The 7,419-nt window shown below is 51.4% G+C and overlaps 1 protein-coding gene across 1 annotated transcript in view; it reads left to right on the forward strand.

Moving 5' to 3' along the window:
* Positions 1-196: 196 nt before the first annotated feature.
* Positions 197-7,419, forward strand: part of JDP2 (Jun dimerization protein 2) — a 60,983-nt gene continuing 53,760 nt past the window's right edge. Inside the window, exon 1 of the mRNA XM_006157035.3 lies at positions 197-212. The gene's annotated coding sequence lies outside the window, so the exon portion shown is untranslated. The remainder of the gene's footprint in view (positions 213-7,419) is intronic.

Below are 7,419 nucleotides of genomic sequence, written 5' to 3' on the forward strand. Positions count from 1 at the left end.
GACCCCCAGCGTTTTCCCGTGGGGGGCGCTGCAGCCCGGCCCCTCCCGCGAGGCGCCGGGAACCGGTGGCTTCCCTTTGATTCCGGTCCCGGGACAGGAGGCTCCTCCGTCTGCTCCCTGGGCAGCCGGGGCGCTCCCTTCTCTCCCTCTCGCGCTCTCCTCCCCAGTCTGTTTGCAGGGAGGTGCTCTCCTCGGGCTGCGGGGAAGGCGGGGTGAGTGGGGAGAAAACTGCCCGGGGAGACGGGCCGTGGGGGTGGAAATGGACGCTTCAAAGGCCAGGGAGGTGCGGGGAGGTGGTGGTGGTGGAGGGATGAGGGACCTGCTGGCAAGTCATGCCAGCCGCCTCCTTCTCAAGGAGGCAGCAGAGCACCCGGAGGACCTGGAGGAGGGCTTGAGATTTCCACCCTGTGAAGAGGGCTTCTCTAAGGGTCAGTGCATCAGGTTCTGGCCTGGGAGAGATCTAGAGGTCCTGGGTCCGCTTTGGGCTCCCGCATCTCCCAGGCCAGGTTACATAAGGAGGCAAGCTGGAGCCTTTCCCCTGTCCAACTCAGTTTAGAAGACTGTGTTCTGCCCCTCTGCTCAAAGGAGGCTTGGGGATTGGACTTTCCACCTAGACCCTGGGGTGGCAGAGCCAGGCTTTGCTTGGGTCAGTGGGAGGGGCCTGAAAGTCAGGGCTTTTTTTACAGCGATGGATGGGCCGCGTGGGGCTAAGAGGCTGATGGGAGAGGAAATCAGCTGGCCCCTTGGGTCAGCTCCAGCTGCGAGATTGCCTGACTCTTGTCCAGTGTGCCCTCCCTAGTGGCATCTAGGGCATGGGGCGATGGCCTGGCCATGTGTGCGCAGGGCAGATGTACTCAGGTCCGTGTCTCAGAAACGCTTATAGTCTGTGTGGGCGTGTGTAAGTGGTGGGGTCTCCCCAGGATCTTAGTGTGAGGAGCATCAGAAGCCTTGAGGCTTTGCAGCATGTATGGGTACCTGCTTGTCCTTTAAGGCCTTGCTAGGACCTGTGTTCAGGTATCTCCCTTCCTGGAGGGTTTGTGAGACACCTCCCATTGCTTTCACCTTCCTGGGGAATCTGGCAGTGCTTGGATGGAGGCTTATCTTTCTGGGCAGGTTTCTAGGGGAGAGTTTACCCAGCGATCAGGTGCAAATGTAGCTCTGGTTTTATATAAGCCCAAAGACCAGGGGAGAGAAGCAAGATCTATTCTCATGCCTCTGGGTGGTTGAGGTTTTGCCTTGTTTAAAAGAGGGAGGATGATTTCTCAAAGACTCTTCTGTTCCCCTTCTCCTTTGGCTTTGATTCAGAGCTGCAGGCAGCCCCAGAATCTTCCTGAAGAGCTGGGTGCTATGTAGTTTAGAGCCTGCAGGAAGGCATGAGTGTGTGGCTTTTCTCTAAGAAGATGTGTCCATAAGTGGTGACAATGTCCCCAGGAAGGCCTTGGATAAGAAGGGTCTCCCTACCCACCCACTGCCTAGCTTTAGTGGCCACCTGGGCACACTCCTCCTGTCTTTCTGGGTCTCTTGTCTCTCCACCTGTTAGCAGGATGCGTAGGCATCTTTTCCAACCTGCCAAATCCTTGGCAGAGCTAGGCTCTCCAGGCCTTGTTCGTCGTGGGGCTGCGGGTGTTGCTATGGGCTCTCTCTCTCTTTCTAGAGTGTCTCCGTTTTCAGCTCCACTCTGGAAAGGAAAGGGCCAGAGCAGATGAGGCTGGCCTGCTCTGTAGTCATTCAGCCCCAGCTCCACTTGAGTAATCGGAGCCAGGGCTGAGGGCAAGCCACATTCTTTTCTGCTTTTCTGCTGCAGGATGCAGTTTGCTTTTTTTCCATGGGAATGAATTATGTTTGAAAGCGAAATGGGAGGAAGAGAAAAATAGAGTGAGTGTGTAAGGGTATGTGTATGTGCATACCTACATAGGCAGGGGGAGAGCAGCAGGCACATTATTTTTCCATTTTCCTTTAATTAAGGCTCTGTGGAGGTGTGTTTGAAAACAGAGGGTCTCCTATGCCTTTGAGGAGGGTGAGAACACTGTTTTGGCTGCATCCCGGGCCATATGCAGCGTATGGTGGCCAATGAAACTGGGCCTGGCTCGTTCTGTTGCTTGTCTTGGCAGTCGGTTCCGTGGCTTGTGTTACCAGCTCTGGATCTCAGGGGCTGCCAAGCTCCGTGTGCCTGTATGTATGTGTGTGTGTGTGTGCATGTGTGTGCATGTGCCCTTGTGCGTGTGTGTGGTTTGGCCTCTTGAAACTCAACGGAGACAAATGCCTTAGCGACCCAGGCTTGGAATTTTCAGCCTGTGTTTCTTTACACTTATTGCTGGCTGTGGGAGGCCTGGCCAGAGCCCACTGTTCTTGGTTCTCTCGGTCTGTTTTCTTGCTGCGGCCCATGGGATTCAGTTGTGGAGCTCTGTTTCCAAAGCTTAGCTGGCCAGTGGCATTTTTTTGAAAAGGACAAAAGTAGTGATCACACACACCTTGTATGTATCCATTATGTGGTATATTGTTAACCCTTGCCGCCAAGGACCAGAGTTGAGGTGAGGCTAGAAGAGAGGATAGAAACCTCGCCCCATGGCATTGTCTTCCCAGCCTCTTGCTGCCCGGGATAAGGATTCCTGGCAGAAGCGACTTCGTGTGAATTCACTGAGCACCTCTCAATACATCAGGCAGAGGACATAGCTGTGTTTATAAGCAGGGCCTTGTCGACAATATTTCTCTGGTCTCCAGGGAAGAGCAGTTGTGGCCTGGGAGAAGGTTCCAGGTTCTTCCATGGCTGGGACAGCTGCACAGGGATTATGCCTGGTGGTGTGCAGTGGCTTCTCACCCGGACCCCTCACTGTCTATTTATAAAGACCTGACCCCTTCCAAACAGCACAGGGATGGGGTGGGTTGAAGGACACAGGAAATGCTGGCCCTCTGCTTTGGGGCAGGAGTAGAAACCCAGCATGTTGGTGGCCTTGTGACCAGTGATCTATGCAGCTGTGTGCTGGCCTACGGGGGAAGAGACCTCAGGAGAAACTGAGGCAGAGGCCAAGTGCTGGGCCTTAGGTCTGCACCTCGTACTCAACCCTGACCTGGCACTTGTATCTGCACCTACCTGCCTGGGCACAGGATAGCCATACACCCTTGGGGTTTAGAGCTGGAAAGGCAAGAGCAGAAACTCCTCTGGGGAGAATCCTGCTCGTGGCTGCAGAGGGAGACTAAAGGTAGATGGGAGCATTTCAGAAGGGGTGCCAAGGGGTCATGTAGCACTAGTGCCCCTGCAGGAAGGAAGGCCCTTGTGGCTACACTGACTACACTCACTACGTGTTGGCTCTATTCCAGGTGCTTTCCTAGTATTAACTAATTTAATCCTCTCCGCAGCCAGGCAGGGCACATTCTTAGTCTTCCTTTCCAGCTGATGGAAGTGAGGTGCAGAGAGGTTAGGGAACTTGCCCAAGGTCCCAAAGCCAGTGTGGGCAGAGCTAAGATCCACCTCTGGTTCCAGAGCACCCACTCTTACCCCATCTCTCAGGCCTGCAGAGCTTGGGATAGCTTTTTTGCCTCTTGCTTATCAGTCTTGGAGCTTTCCTCATCCTTTGGTGCCTTGTCTCCTCGGTCTCCCTGTTTCTCAGAAGCCACTCCACCTGCATCATTCAGATTCCAGGAGAGAGCTCATCCCAGATGACTTCTGCGCTCCAAGAAAAGACTTGGTGTGGAATTGCCCAGGTTCATGGTTCTTAGTACTACGTCTGTGATCACTGGTCTGGCAGCTCTCCACCCTCTCCATGGACTCCTCTTACCTTCTGGGGTTCTTCCCAGGCTCCGGCTCCCAAGACCTCCCGCTCCTCTTGCTGGTTCTCAGTTGTTCTGAACTTCCAACCCCACTAGTACTCCCGGAGCTTGCCCCTGTAAATTCCCTCCCTCCTGAACCCGCTGTCATTCACCTCCACTTTCAGTCTACAGCAAGCCTCGAATCATAGGCCATCTGCACCCACATGCACACCCATTTCGGCTTCCAGATGCCAACCCAGGCCAGCTGCTTGCCTGGCAGAGAGCTGACCTTCTCAGAGTCCTGGGGATTTTTATAGCTTCCTTCATTCCTACAGATAGAAAGTTCATGAGGCAGATCCCAAGTTTCTCCTAACCTGTCATTATGTTTCACCTGTCTTTGCCGTTCTGGATAAAGATTCCGATAATTGGGGACTTCCTAGTAAGAATAGCCCTTTACAATTTGACCCATTAAAACAAGACTGTGATTTATTTAGAGGCATCCCATTAAAAGGAGATTTAAGGTACCAGCAGGTGGCGTAGTGGTTAGGGCACTGGACTCCCACACAGCTGACTGTGGTTCAAGTCTCGAGCCTGGTGACTTAAACTCATGCTAGGCACATGTGCATGTATGCCCAAAGTCCTGAGAGGAGAATGGAGGAGAAGAGATTGTGTTGTGGCCATTCTCCCCCAAGGGGTGATTTCTCACTCTCTCTGTTTCCCTGTGTTTCCAGTGAGCACACATGCCATGAGCCCACATGCCCTACAGCAAAAATTTCTCTTCAAAAAAAAAATAGGAGATTTAAGGGGCCAGGTGGCAGTGCAGTGGTAACACCAGTAGACCCACATGGGAGAGGTCCTGAGTTTGTGTCCTAGGACCTCCCTGAGCACTGAAGATGTGTGTTTGTGCCGGTGATCCAGACCTGCTGAGACTGGTTGTGGATCATGGTATGAGGTCCCTGTTGAAAGTCTCTCTCTCTTTCACTCTCTCTCATGGAGACAATAAATAAACTTTTTAAAAAAGATTAATGGGCCAGCCCTGTAGCACAGTGGTCGAACACTGTTCATTGGGAGCCAGTTTGCACGTGACCAACTGCAGTCCAGCCCTGGCAGCTAGAAAAACACATCAGGCGCATATGCATATGTGTCCCAAATCCTGACAGGATTAAGAGATGGATGGAGGCAAGGGAGTCACAGCACGGCCACACCCTGTTAGGGGTACTGTCTCCCTCTCTCGCTTTCTCTCTCTGTAGTTTATGTGCTCTCTAGCAATTAAAGAAGGAAAAAAGATTTAAGTTACCTTGTAGATTTACATACAGTAAGCAAGAGAAGAAAATTTAAAACATGAAAATACTTGGGGCTCTCAGGTGGCATGGTGATTAAGGGCTGGACTCTCACATGGCTGACCATGGTTTGAGTCCCGAACCTGGTGGCTTCCTTTCTCATTTTCTCTCTCTCTCTGCCTCTCTCTGATGAGTGCATATGCCCTGTAGGAAATTAAACAACAATAACAATGATAATCAAAATTATTCTTTAAAATAAAAAAAGAAAAACAGTAAGTTTTCTCAATTTTTTCTTCTTTTTGGCTAAAATGGTTCTTTGTGTTAGTATCTCCAGATAGGACCCATTTTCTTTTCTTTTTCTTTTTCTTTTTTTTGCAGAGTTTTTTTTTTTTTCTATAGGCTGCATGTACTCACCAGAAAGGCAGAGAGAGACAGAGAGACAGAAAGTGAGAAATCACCCCCCCCCAGGGGTGATGGCCACACCACAATCCCTTCTCTTTCATTCTCCTCTTGGGATCTTGGGTATGCACGCACATGTGCCCAGCTTGAGTTTAAGCCACTGGGTCTGGGACTTGAACCATGGTCGACTACATGGGAGCCCAGTGAGATAGCCATTATGCCAACTGCTGGTCCCAGATAGGACCCATTTTCTGTACTGTGTTTTATGGCTTTTCTTCTGCTTGTACAACGTGGCACCCCAAATGTGTGCCTTCAAATGCCTAAGGAAGTCCAGAGTAGAGGGATCCAGATGCCAGATATTTCTTCAAGATCTTTCCCCTTGGATCCACCTGGTCCCTGTCTTCTTCAAGTTGGCTGTTAGGGAGCCACATCAGTACACCCATAATCTTCAGCTCAACCACAGCTGAGGGCCCACCGTACCTTCTGAACCCTTTCTGTTGTATCCTTGCCTTGCTTGTTCATCCCTGTCTTGGATGGTGCATCTTCTGGCTTTTCTGCATTGATTAGCTGCCACCTTATTCCTGGTCCTTGTCCCAAATTGCTAGGGTTAGGATTCTGGGCCTGTAATTAGGCACAAGCTCCATTTCCCGTAGCGTCCTGTCAGTGTGTGGAGCTCCTCCTTATTTATGCCTCCCAGTTACTAACGGAGACATGGAGGGTGTTTATCTGCCTTCCAGACCTCCTGGACCCTGAAGGGGAAAGAACTCTGGGTTCTTCTCCTCAAGCTTTCATTGCAAACTTCTCCTTTTCCTACTTAAATTGTTTCCATATGGTACAACCAGTCTGGGAGATGATGTCACCTCTTGTCATCTTTCCTATGTCTTCCTTGAAGTGGGCAAGTCCCTCCTGGCTGTTACTGGTTCCTTGCCACCACCACCCCTTTGAATAGATCCCTAAGTCACATTCCAATTGTTTCATTTTTCAAATCACCAAAGTTGCTTCTCAGCCTTAGATCGTTAGCCAGCTCATTCCACTTAATGAAGATCTAATTATGAAAGGCAGCCACTCAGCTCCTCCATCTTGGGCCCCCTCCGCAGAGACGTGAAGGATGTCTCCTCTCTATCTGTCAGCTGTTGCGGTTGTCTCCCTAGAATGGCATGTGCTAAGGGCTTTGTGGTTTGTGTCTGAGCACTTAGGGGCTCCTTTACAGGGAGGGAAGAAGGGAGAGGGGGACTTCTGCTTCTACAAAGGAAAAGTCTGGGTCTTGGTCTCCTTGGCAAGGCTTGCCATTGGGATGGATCACAGGGGGGCAGGAATGGCAAGAATTTATGGGGCTGCTGCTCCCAGGGGGTGGCTCCCCATCCAGGGGGTTCCACAGTAGCAGAAAATCCATTATATTTTGGGAGCATTTGTTAGTGTCTCATTTCTTCCATCTGTATGAAAATAAACAGAAGCTGCAAGTAGCGCCTATCATTCCCGGAACAGGGTCTGGCTTCCATCTTCTGGAGATGGCTTAGGCAGGGAAACACACAGACGTCTCTGGAGTGTTTTTCTTGGGGTCTACTGGGGGAATGAACCTGGAGGCCAAATTATGGCCTGCTAACGAGCAACTAAGCTTCCAGAGACAGAGCCTTACCCCACTTCGCTGAATTGTGTGTGACCTCGAATTTGTTTTCATTTGTTCATTCACTCATTCATTTATTGCTTCGATTATTCAGGGAATAATTTTTCTGTGCCAGAAATGATGCTAGGCACTGGGGTTGCCTGGGCAGCAAGTCGCCGTGACTGTAGCCGGCCACCTGAAATCATCTCTCCACTTGCCAAGCAGCCACGTGACTGGGCTCTGGTACACTTTCACCATGCAAGTGTGGGTCCTTTCCTGCTCTCTCTGGAGGAGGGTGGGGGTGGGGGCGCAGGGAGGGGTGGCAGGGGCTTGTGCAAGTATCTACAATGCCCTGGGGGGACCTCCTGGGGTGGCCGGCCCCGGCACCCC

This window comes from Tupaia chinensis, unplaced genomic scaffold (assembly GCF_000334495.1).
Source record: "Tupaia chinensis unplaced genomic scaffold, TupChi_1.0 Scaffold000528_1, whole genome shotgun sequence".
Taxonomy (NCBI): Eukaryota; Metazoa; Chordata; class Mammalia; order Scandentia; family Tupaiidae; genus Tupaia; species Tupaia belangeri.